This window comes from Coenobita brevimanus, chromosome 101 (genome assembly GCF_032717465.1).
Source record: "Coenobita brevimanus isolate Jiangsu-jjx chromosome 101, ASM3271746v2, whole genome shotgun sequence".
Classification (NCBI taxonomy): domain Eukaryota; kingdom Metazoa; phylum Arthropoda; class Malacostraca; order Decapoda; family Coenobitidae; genus Coenobita; species Coenobita brevimanus.
In genome coordinates, this window is record NC_137054.1 from 46,727,781 (window position 1) to 46,741,330 (window position 13,550).

Consider the following 13,550-nt stretch of genomic DNA (forward strand, 5'->3'; position numbering starts at 1 on the left):
TAACTCAAGGGCTGAGTACACATGACAAGGTCACCTTAAGCAGGTTTTATCCCATTCAGATCAAGTATTGTGGAAGAGTTGATTACAAGGCCAGGGCAAAGGGATTCGTTTTTGAGAACAGTCAAGGGTCAATGTCACTGGAAATGGTCAAAAGGCAAGGCTGCAGGGCAACGTTAACTTGAACAGCGTTGATCGGATTTCGGCCAAACTTGGTGGAAATGTTAAGAGTCAGGCAAGCGTAAACTAATTCAAATCTGAAAGCTGTCGATCAAAAGGTCAGTTTCACAAGGTCAAGTCAAATGTTCGGCTCTTAGACCAATTGTTGGGCGGGGGCATTGCACTCTCTGAGTGCTCCTTGTTTTTAATTCCCTCCATGACAAACTGATCCAAAACTCCAGCTTTGAATAAAATGAAAATTTCCACCAGTCATTAAAACCATTCCTTAATTGCAAAGCATTTTTCTAGCAATATTGAAGAAAAAACAATGCTCCGGCTGTCGGGACTCAAAAGTCTTGACGGTGTTATTCATGCGGCGTTGCGAGACGAACCCGTTATCAAGTCTTCATGTTTTTGAACCACTAAATACCACTTAAATGCTACCGCCAGTGACGTAGTCAAATGAAACGAGCCTTGCAGGGCCGGTCTTTCCTATACGCTCACTACGCTCAGTGTGTAGGGCCTCCGATCACTGGTGGGGCCTCCCGTCCTCAGGATGTGTATTATAAAAATAAATAATTATAAAAAAAATAAAAGTACGTCGAGAATGGTGCTTATATTAATTGGTTCCACGTGCATGAACGTTGTATAAACAATAATAACTGAATAATTGCAGGCAAAAATTACATTAGTCTTTTAGAGTAACAAAAAATAGTGGTAATTAGAAATTTGTTTAATGGGATTTAACATTAAATTCTGGTGACAATACTGAGTGCTGCACTGCAGATCAGCAGAGCGCCTGTCACGCTGGCTGTTGCTGTCAGTCAGGAAACTGACATCGAAGCGTAAACATCTCTCAGGTTTGATAAACGAACAAAGAAATGGCTACATGAGGAAGCTCATGCTAACCGTAAAGGTTAATATTATATTATTTAATATTGCCACTCATCATGCGATTGTATGCTACTGTTTTTCTAATATCGAAAGTGGCTAAACTGACCAAACTTTACTGTTAACGTTCCTGACCGATGTTTTATGGCCGTATTATAAAAACTAAGAGCCATTATTGACGAAAGTATCTGACGTTCCCGTTTTTCGTACCATGTGACATGTGGAGGTGTAGGAGGACTACTGGGCCTTGGGATAGGCAACTACCCCCAAGAAATAGGCCCTGAGCCTTTGCCCAGAGTCGACACATAAAAAAAAAAAAAAAAACAAAAAAAAAAAAAAATTGCTGTTCACGCTAGGCGTTCGTCACCTGGTTATGGCGTAAAATAGTACTGGAATGTGATAGGGGAATAAATGCCACAAGAGACTTCCCCCCTCCTTTAGTATAACTATCTATCTATCTATTGCCAGACGTCTCAATCCCGTTTGGGGTGGCCACAAACAAATCGCCTCCAAGTCGCCCTGTCCCCCGCCATTTCACTGCCCTGCTCCCAACTCATACCCCCCTCTCTCATATACCTCTCCACCCCATCCCTCAATCTCATCCTCGGCCTCCCCCTCCCTCTTCCCCCCTCCACCGCACTCACATACACTCTCTTCGTCAGTCTTTCACCCTCCATCCTCTCCACATGGCCAAACCGCCTCAGTGTGTTCCTCATAACGCTTCCTATCACATCCACATCCACACCACAACGCTCCTTTATATCCTCATTCGTCACCCTGTCTCTCCATGTGACTCCACAGGCTCCTCTTAAATAACTCATTTCCACTGCTCTCACTCTTGACGTGTCCTTCCAACTACGTCCAAGCTTCACTTCCACACGTTAGAGTTGGTATCACAATACTGTCATGTAGTAACTTTTTCACTTCCATGCTCACTTCCCTGTTTCTTATCACTGCTTTCAAAGAACCAGCAACCTTTCTTCCCTGCTGTACCCTTTCAAGCACTTCACCCTCCAAACCTCCATCCTTACTCATCACACTACCCAAGTACTTAAACGTACTCACATTTTCCAATTCCTCACCATCCAACCTCGCTGTACATTCACTGACTTCACCTCTCTCAAAGACCATCACTTTACTCTTCCCTACATTCACCTTTAGATTCCGTTTCTTACACACTCTCCCAAACTCATCCACCAAGCCTTGCAGCTCCCCTTCGTCTTCACTCAACAACACAGTATCATCTGCAAACAACAAACAGGGAGTTTCCAAACACTATCCTCTCTCACCAGGGCCACTCCAACATCCACTACCCTAAGTGTACCTCTTTTATTACCCCATCCATGTACAGATTGAACAACCATGGAGACATGACACATCCCTGTTTCAAACCAACTTTCAAAGAGAAAAATTCACTCAGTTCACCATCCACACGCACTGCAGCCTTAGCACCATCTTACATACTCTTCACAGCATTCAACAACTTCCCATCTACTCCATATATTCTTAACACTTTCCACAATCCTTGTCTATCCACCCTGTTATATGCTTTCTCTAAATCCATGAAAGCCGCATACAACTTCTTTCCCTTCTCTAGAAACTTTTCCACTAAAGATCTGAGAATGAATATCTGATCCACACAACCTCTTCCCTTCCTAAAGCATCCCTGTTCTTCTCCAACTAATTTCTCTGTTCTTTCTCTAACTCTGTCAATAAGTATCCTACCATACACTTTTCCTATTATACTATGAAGACAAATGCCCCTATGATTACCACACACTTCTTTTTCCCCTTTTCCTTTGTACAAGGGAATAATTATACCTGACTTCCAATCCTCCGGGATTCTACCTTCCTCCCAGGCCAATCTGCACATCTTCCACATCCATTCTACTACTATCTCTCCCCCATGCTTCAGCATTTCACCACACACTCCATCAATTCCTGGGGCTTTCCCCGATTTAACTTTCTTCATTGCTTCCACAACTTCTATCCTACTGATTTCTTCCTGTCTTCTCACCTCCCTCCTTCTCCCAGCCATTCCCCAGCCACTTATACTCGCATTACTTCCATCCTCTATGTTCAACAATTCCTTAAAGTGTTCTCTCCATCTGCTCACTTTTTCTCCCTTCTCCACTAGTAATCTACCATTTTTATCTTTCACTCCCCTGCTAACTTCACTTCCACCCTGTCTTACTCTTTTCACCTCTTTCCAGAACATTTTCTTACAGTCCCTCCACTTTACACTCAGATTCCTTCCAAATTCCTCATCCACTCTCTTCTTACTCTCTCTTACTAATCTTTTCACCTCTCTCTTTCTCTTTACATATAACTCTCTTCCGCCTCTCAACTTCTTCCACGCCCCTATTTCTCATCCATTCATTGTATGCTTTCTTCATTTGTGCCACAGCCTGTCTCACCTCTTCAGTCCACCACGCTGTTCCTTGCACCCCCCTCCGTCTTCTCTTCCTTCCACACACCACATCACATGCTGCACATATTTCTTCTGTAAATATGCTACACACACCTTCCACGTCTCCCATCTGCTCCAATTCATATTTGCCCAATCATTCCTCCACTTCCCTCTTATACTCTGCCTTTTTCTCATCCTCTTATAACCTTTCCACTCTCCTTGCAACTACTCCTTCCTCTCGTCTTTCCCTTCTTCTATTACTCCATCTTACTTGAATCTTAATTCTGGCCACCACCAAGTAGTGGTCAGAAAGTCCACTCCCCCAGCCTCTATAAGCTCTTGCATCCATTACACATCTTCGCATCCTTTCATCCACACACACGTAATCAATCATTGCCTTCCTTTCGTTCAGTTCACCACCCACCCTTCTCATCACTCGCCATGTATACCTGTGGATCATTTTATGCCTGAAGAGGGTATTGGCTATCACCAACCCCCTCCCAGCACAAATGTCCACTAACGCACTCCCATTCTCATCTATCTCAGCAGGCACACCCACTCACCAACTATTCCATCCACCTTCACATTCCCAATTTTACCATTCATATCACCGATCAAAAACACTCTCTCATTCCTTCCAAACTTTTCCATGCACACTTCTACATTTGTCCAGAACTCTTCCCTCACTGTTCTAGCACGATCTTGTATTGGCGCATACACACACACAGTCATCCACATTTGTATTCCAACTTTCAACTTTACCACACAATCCTTGACCCAACTGATGCATACTGTCTTATGCTCTTCTTCCATCTTTTACTCACAACTATACTTACTCCTTCCTTTGCCCTCTCATTCTCACCTACTCCTGCACATATACCCCATCCATACTCCCATTCTCTCACACTTTCTCCTCTCCATTTTGTTTCAGTTATTCCACATATATCCACTTTCGCACCCTCAAGCACCTGGACAATCTCTCTCTCTTTCACCTCATCATTCGCTCCCCTTACATTCCACGTTCCGATAACAATGTCCTTTGTCCTGTCCTTGGTCGTCATCGTTTGGTCAGTCCTTGTCCGAGGCTTATTGTTTGTTTTTTTAGTTAGTTGTTTTCCGGGGAGGGGCACTAACAAATATGGTAAAGGTTTTTCCATTTATAAACACTGAATAATTCAGGAAGAAAATTTTCCTTAGCAGGCTAAAATATATTAGAAATACAAGGCTGTTCATAAAATTTACAAGACTAAACGTTTCCATAACGAATACGAGTAAACAGAAACTTCTATATTGGCGTCGTGGCGCGTAATATTGGAGTTAGGACATTAAATTATGCATACTAAATTGTAATTATAGTTTCACACAAAGTATCATTATTTTTTTTTTTATTCAGAGGATACAAGATTATGCAGTGCTAGTTTTTTTTTTACTTTACATTGCTCAGGATAGGGGTATAACTTTGGTGAATATAAGGGTAGGGGGAGATGTGTAAATAAGAGTTGGGGGGGGGGCCTCCAAAGGGGATCCAGCGTAGGGCCTCAGAAAAGCTAGGACCGGCACTGGAGCCTTGGGATGGGAATCCTAGTCATATCTTTTTGTCCATTAATTTAGTCAACTCGCGTTAAACCTTACGAGACACGTGTAGGCAAAATCCTCACTCAGTTTACATTTACTAATTCTTACTCATTTAACATGTGTTATTCCTACCTAGTAGACACTTGTCAATCTTTACGCAGAAATCACTTGTCAATCCTTATTCAGTAGACACGTTAATCCTTCTTTGGTTGCTGTTGCCCATGCTGAACAGGGTGGATGGAAAGCCAGCGCTAAATAAGGAGTTCTCATTCCACTGGCTCACAGGATCCCAGTCCTGTCATCCTTTGTTCTGAAACATTTCACCAACTCATCAGTAATTAGAGTTATTCAGAATAACTCTCCTGAACGTATTCCTCTAACTGCACCAACTTACATGTGTAATACTTTATTCATTTGTTTTTAAATATATTCTGAAAATGACGACCGATAACTTGGTTTCATACTGCCTAAGAATGAGCCATAACTGTCCTCAGTATTGTTGCTTTTCCCCCTGGCAACCTTTCAGGGATTTATTCGTCATTATTTTAGTTTCCATATTTTCTGCAGAGTTCATGGTTTTTCATGCAACTTTCTGTTTGCTAAACTTTATCACATCTCCTCTAAGGCTTTGTTGTTCTCACCGAATTCAGTTGGCTGAAGCAGCTAACAACAACCCCGATTCTTTATTTATTTTATTTTTTTTACTTTTCAGTGCTGTCAGTTTTGCACCATTCTTTAACTTCTCGTGCTGTCAAGCTTTAATTTACCAAATTCTCCACACTCTGGTTAAGGCTGTCTTGCCATTCTCTAAATATGTAGACATAAAGTATGCGTTGTGTTCCTTATCTCGACACTATTGACGATCCAACATGCTTTGACTATTTCGTTTCTAATGAGAAGCACACCCATTTCATTCCTTTCTTGCAAGTATCTATCTTAGAATATTTTAATGTTCACCACAACCTTGGGCTCTCCTTTCCGTATAATGATTCATTTAGTGAATATTCCTACAAATGTTTTATATTTAATACAAAATACGAACGCACTTGTTACTTAGAGCAAAATAGTTGCTGGACCCTTCCATGGGCAGTGTTAGGAACGGGTCTGTCTCTGAGTCACTCAGATTAACAGAAGTGTGTCACTCATATTAACTTATGGTTGCCAGTCCCGCGGAGCACCACAAATGCAGTCTACTGTACACTCTCATACTGTAATACTAGCTGTCATGTAGACGTGGTGTTTAAAGCCTCCAGATTTATAAGGTATATTAAAAGTACATTGTGTACGTGTCACAAAAAATATGGATAAACTGACAAGTAAATGAACACAAAGGAATGCGAATAATTTTTCAGCTTGAATGTAGACCTCATGCATTACACAGCAGACAATGCATCTCTCTCTCTCTCTCTCTCTCTCTCTCTCTCTCTCTCTCTCTCAGTGCAGTTTTAGAAGTGAGTGTGGCCACATTAGCAGTCCCATACCCTCCCTCTCTCCGTCTCTTGATCCTACCTAATTAATGATATGCACCTATATAATTCCTGTGTGGTTTAGTCGTGCCATTTTGACATGCCGCCAGATAGTACTTTCAGGCTTATTTTCCAAAGATCTACTTCCTTAATATGAATGCCGGTTTTTCGAATACATTGCTATTAACGTAGGTGAATACTGTGATGTATGAAAACTGTTACCGGTATAAGTTAGAATTTTACTGTCGGCTGATATTGCTAGACCTGATTCACCACTATAATATTTACACACTAACGTGCCATGTTATTTGCTTTTAATTCTTTATAATACAGAAAAGACATTTGTGTCGGTCACAGAACAGAGAATGAAATAATTCGCTTTGTTGTATAATAAGACTTGCTATTATTCGTTTTTACAGAGAGATGACACAGGTAAGACGGGGGGCTGTTGTTGAGGTGTATCCATTGCTGGTGGTAAGTGTTGACACCTGTTACTACTTGGCTTACCACTGTTGTTGCATGGCCTATTTGGTGGCTTCTGGAATGTTGGGAACAGGGGTTTTCACTAAGTAAATATCCTTACGTTTGAGCAGGGAGTGATGTTGGTGGTAGTGATAATGATGATGGTGGTAGTGGTGAGGGGAGGGTGAAGGTAACAAAGCATCATATTTCACTAGGGGGTCTCGGAACCTCTCTCGATAATTTCGCCATAGTCTGATCTGATACGTCAAAAAGCATATTAGTAGGGACGTCTTAAGGCAAAGATGCACAATCGACATCTTGTCTGAAGAGCGCGTGATAACACAGTATATCGAGCTACCAGCGGGGCTTACCTACAGGTACCTGATCGTCTGACCAGTTTCAGTGAGTGCAGCCTCATGCATTGCCTTCCGCCTATCTTCTCTGACGGATACTTGTACTGGGAGATGACATCCTTGGTCTTGTATGTCAGATAAATGAGTAATTGGTGGTTGAATGGCACTGTACTGGTCATCCAATAATAGCTCATAAAATTAACAGAGACAGGCCGCTTATATAACAAGTATCAGGCTAGATCCCCTTTGGTGGTACTCTAGAAGCAGGCCAACCACCATCCCTTAGTCCTACCAAGATCTCAGGACACCCTATTTGCGAGGGGAAGGGAGGATATAAAATCGTGACCATCTTAGTTGAGAGAGTTAGGCAGGTGACTGGTAGTTAGGTATAAGGCCTTCTGTTTTTCGAAGAATAATTTGTATTTAAGAATTATGTAAAACGTCATAATGAAAATGGCAACTAAAATAACACAAGATAAATGAGAGCAGCAAAGGCAATAAGAGAACAGGACTGCGGGAACCTGCAGACAGCCGTTACAAGATATTATCCTACGAAAGATGGATATAAGAATATGTGCAGAAATGAAGCAGAAATTGATAACTTGCTATAAAAGCAATCCTAAAACTTATTTAAAAAAATGGTATAACAATATGGCTTCCACCAGAGATAACTGCTTGCAGAATAATTTTTAAAAGCCAACTAGACACAAAAATAACAAAACTAAGATGCAGAGAAGTTGCTGTTGCCGGTAGAATACTCAAATCACGATTGCCTGCTTACAGTATGAATGTTGCACATATACAGTGTCAGAATGAACAATGAATGAGTTTACTTATTTGTTTCAAATGCTGTTCTCTAGAGGAACACCAGACCAGTGAGTGTGCATTAGAAGATAAGATTGGTTCTGAATGTGGAGAATCGGATCATGTTTGGAATGAATGTCCTGAGAGTTATAAAGCATATTTGAATTGTATGGGAGAAAATCGTGAATATTTAACTATCGCAACTTACCTATGAAATGTATACTAAGAAAATGGAAGATCAAGGAAAAACTTGATGAGGAGCAGATGAAAAGCAAGAAACAAATAAAACCAAGCACAAATGGTGAGAGAAGCAACTAAAGAAGCCAGCCAATCTGCATATAAGACTAACATAGAATTACGCAACGTAAATCATTCCAAAATACTCATATGTATACTGCATGATCATGTAATGAATAACTGCTGTCCATGTTGCTATAAAGACGAACTAAACTTGATGCTAAAGAAAACCAATCCAGAGGAGATGTTGTTTCCCAAAATCCCAAACTCAAGGACAGTTGTTGCATGCCATCAGCAAGGGCACCACTGAAGATGATACTCGTATGGAGGTTGAACCTTAGTCAAATGTTGCAACTTCTGTTAGGCAAAAGGAAAAGTCTCACACTTCAGTTGAAATCCTTATGGGTGCAGAGTGTGGAAGTGAGTTTTTATCAGTGAGTCAGGCAGAGGGGAAGACAGTAGGAGATATTTATTACGTGCACCAGAAAAAAAAAAAAAAAAAAAAAAAAAGATACTGAAGAAAATACACACTACTTACTAGTAGCAGAGGAGTTTCACTTGAATGTATACTTTGGTAGCCAAGAGCGTCTCCTAACCAAAGAATTACTACATAAAGAAATAGTTAAAAGTACATTATATGGATAAATAAGATGGATAACGTCGTCTGTGGCATTTTGGAGCCACGGATTGGGAGGCCCTCAGGCAGTACTTCTTTTATTTTCCCTGGAATGATTATTGTTTCCATGGCCGTGAGCCATCTGAGTGTGCCTTGCGCATTACGGAGGTTATTCTCTCGGGCATGGAAGCATACATTCCTTTCTCATATCCTTTGACTAACGCAAGAAAGCCTTGGTTTAATCACGCTTGTTCTAATGCTGTCCGCAACAAGGATAGGGCCTACAAAAGGTACCGGAGCCAACCCACCCCTGAATCACATCATCTTTACGTTTCTGCCCGGAATCGTGCTAAGTCTGTTCTTCGCTCTACTAAAAAATAATTTCATCCATACTAAATGCTCTCAACTCTCCAACTCGAATTCTTCCCGCTCCTTCTGGCACCTTGCCAAAAATCTTTCTAACATCTTTACCTCATCATCCTTCCCTCCTCCTTTCTACTCTGATGGTTCTGTAGCTATTTCTTCTACTGATAAAGCAGATCTCTTCGCACAGACTTTCTCCTCCAATTCCACCTTAGACGATTCGGGTGCTGTTCCTCCATCTCTTCCCTCCTCTGACTTCCTCATGGCTGACAATAAAATTTCTTCAGTTGATGTATTTTCTGCCATCACTGGCCTCGGTACTAACAAGGCATATGGGCCTGATGGGGTCCCTCCTGTTGTTCTCAAGAACTGTGCAAACTCTTTCACCTTTGTCTGTCAACTTGTACCTTTCCTTCTTGCTGGAAGTTTGCTCTCATTCAGCCAGTACCAAAGAAGGGTGACCACTCCCAACCCTCCAACTGTCGTCCAATTGCTTTAACATCCTGTATTTCAAAAGTTTGCGAGTCAATTCTCAATAGAAAAATTTTAAGGCATCTTTCCTATCACAACCTTCTTTCCGATCGTCAGTACGGGTTCCGTCAGGGACACTCCACTGGCGATCTTCTCACCTACCTTTCAGACTCCTGGTCATCCTCCTTTCGGGACTTTGGCGAAAGCTTTGCCATTGCACTTGACATCTCAAAGGCTTTCGATCGAGTCTGGCATAAATCTTTCATTTCCAAACTGCCCTCCTACGGTTTCTATCCTTCTATCTGTGCCTTCATCGCTAGCTTCCTTTCTGGTCGTTCTATAGCTGCTGTTGTAGATGGCCATCGTTCTTCTCCTAGATCTATCAACAGTGGTGTTCCTCAGGGCTCTGTCCTATCACCAACTCTCTTCCTTTTATTCATCAATGATCTTCTAAGCTGTACATCTAACCCTATCCACTCATACGCTGATGACTCCACCCTTCACCTTTCCATTCGGTTCCCGCAACGCCCATCTCAACAGTTACTTCAACAAACAAGGGATGAGGCTATGGCACACCTAATGTCTGACTTGGCTCGTATCTCTGACTGGGGTAAAAATAATATGGTTGTCTTTAATGCATCTAAGACTCAGTTCTTACACCTATCAACCCGACAAAATCTTCCTCAGGTATACCCACTAATGTTTAATAATATTCAGCTTAATCCTGCATCATCCTTGAACATGCTTGGGGTTTCATTTACTCAGGACTTACCTTGGAAAGATCATATTACATCTCTTGTAAAATCTGCTTCCAAGAGATTGGGTGTGCTAAGCCAACTCCGCTCTTTCTTTACCCCTGCACAATTGTTGACTCTATACAGGGGTTTTATCCGCCCCTGTGTAGAGTACAACTCTCATGTGTGGGGAGGCTCACCACATACAGCTCTTCTCAATAGGGTGGAGTCAAAGGCTTTTCGTCTCATTAACTCTCCTCCTCTTACTGACTCCCTTCAACCTCTGTCTCTTCACCGCACTGTTGCATCTTTATCTCTTTTCCGTCGCTACTTTAATGGTCACTGCTCCTCTGAATTGTCTGCTTGCATTCCTCCACCTCTACGACGGGCGCGTAGCACCCGTCTGGCAGCAAACTCTCATCTCTTTTCTGTCCAACTCTCTAATGCAAGAGTTAACCGTTACTCCCAGTCTTTCATTTATGCAACAGGTCAGCTCTGGAACTGTCTCCCTCTGTCTGTATTTCCTGCTGCCTATGATCTCCAGTCTTTCAAACGCAGTGTGTCCATGCATCTCAAAATGATCGGATCTTGAATATGGCTCTCTATTGTATTTTGTTTTTCTCTTGGAGGGAACTGTTACTGCGGGTTCATGGCCTTTGGTTCCTTCTTGCTCGCATGAAAAAAAAAAAAAAAACGGATTTAGAATACGAAGAAAAGAATCCAATATACATTTCTCAGTGAAGGACAAATAAAATTAACAAAGTCCTGGTATAAGAAAACAGATGAATCTTCATGAAGAAAAATTGGAAATGGGTTGATTACAGTCTCTCTGCCAGCACATGAAGCAAAGAGACATCAATATGCTAAGGGGAATTAAAGTTTTCTAAAACAGTTTAAGGAAATGGTCAAGACGTAAGATACAGTCAAGCAACAGCTATGCAATAGTGGACCCAGATGTAATTTTACTGAATAGCCACTTTCAACTGTAATAATGAAAACAAAAAAATACAAGACTACTCGTCATCTGTGAGCCAGGTAGATAATAATACTGTTAGATGAAAACTTGACTGTTATATAATCCATCCTGGATGACTCCCTATGCTGGTTGAGTGACATGCAAACTCAAGTTGTGATTCTAAACAACTTGTATTAATAACTTTTCCTTTTGCAATCAATACATTCTGAGATTTGAGTTTTCGAAACACACACACAGATACATTTCGTACAAAAATAATGACCATCGACTTCGTCTACCTGGCTCAGTGATGTGTACCAATCAAAGCTAATGAATTAAATGATGGGGCAGCAATACCTGTTAAAAGATTTATTAAAAATAAATTAATTGATTATTTTAACAGTAAATGTATGACAGTTAAGTTAGACAACTTCAGGTGACGTTATTTCTGAAACATTATATTTACCTTCAAGACGACCATATTTTCCTGCTAATGATATAACTAAATGGATGCAATATTCTAAACCAATATATATTATCGGAGATTTGAATGTAATGGATACCGTACTGTCTTTGGACACAGATACTACAATGATATAGGGAGATATATTCAGACCTTAATTAATTCAGAAGACTAAAACATCTAAGACAGATTTCTTCACATACATAGGTCCAAGGAACACAAGTACAACAGACAGAATATTTAGTAATAATAAAGTTCATTTAAAACATCTAATTGAACAAGGTCCCTTAATAGCTCGTGACCAATTACCAGTTTTTATGTTGCTATTTACACCATCTATCCAAATCCCAACTAAAGAGCGATGTATGAGCATGATGGGTAGAGCTTACTGGAAAACGTATCAGCTGGAGTTTGTTGATTAGCCCAATTGGTTCTTGGGTACCGTAATAAACTAATAAATTTCGCTGATGAAGAAATCAGTTACTTAACATCAGTTAAACAAGCAGTTGGCAAGCACATACAAATAATAACATTTAGAAAATTTACCCTTAGTAAAATACTCGAGGTAAAAAAAATAATAATAAAATACAGGGGTTATACATACAACAAAAGCTTATACGGAAGACTTTGGTCCAATCTTACGCATTTTACGGAGCATCAAATACTTACAGACAAGATTTACAAGAGAATGGAGGAGAATATTGAAAGAAAATTGGGATTCACTGTGAAATAATCTAGATGTACAGGAGGCTCTAAACATTTCTGGACTCGTATAAAAACGATTATTGACGCAGTTCTTGTGACTAATGTTCATTCATTCATTACCAGACGCCATGTATCCCAAACGGGGTGGTCAAGGGCTTAGAGTTAATTGTTCTACAGGGAGGGGCACTAATCCTCCACCAACCCCACTTGACACGTAGGGAGAACGTTATGCCAACAGCATCTGGTGTTCCCAGGCGGTCACCCATCCAAGTACTAACCAGACCCAACGTTGCTTAACTTCGCTGATCGGACGGGAAGCGGTGTACTCAACGTGGTAATAACTCTCAATGGAAAAAAAATAACAGACAGAGAAAGCTTCCAGCAAAGGATGACAGAAATGTTCAGGATCAATGAGAACAAGAACAAGGAATTCGACAGTGGCCATGAGGAAGAAATAAGCGAATGAATGAGGGGGGTGACATCGTTCAACACCTCATAATAAGCCTGGATAAACTACTAGAAGGAAATGAAATGACAAGACAGAAAGTGAAATGTTCTATTCCCTACGTACACTGAAAGAGTGAACTCCAGTTCTAAGTAAAAAATATATATACGATTGTTAATATCTGTGATAATATAATAAACACTGTCACAAATACATTTAATATATCACTTTCAGCGAGATATTTTCACGATACTTTGAAAACAACTAATATTGTTAAGAAGCGAGATTTGCCAGTTGGGTGTTTGAGACTTCTCTCTGCTTCCCGATATTTACAGGGGTTTCGGCACGAGTCAGAGTTGCCAGTTTGCCTGCTGTTTGTGAGTGTAGTTGTTTCATAAGTTATGCATTAATTTTTGTGCTCTTTTTCTTTATAATGTTTTGATG

At 40.7% G+C, this 13,550-nt stretch overlaps 1 pseudogene; it reads right to left on the reverse strand.

Annotated features, from left to right (window-relative positions):
- Positions 1-12,890: 12,890 nt before the first annotated feature.
- LOC145415191 (5S ribosomal RNA) lies at positions 12,891-13,010 on the reverse strand (annotated as a pseudogene).
- Between the last annotated feature and the right edge of the window lie 540 nt (positions 13,011-13,550).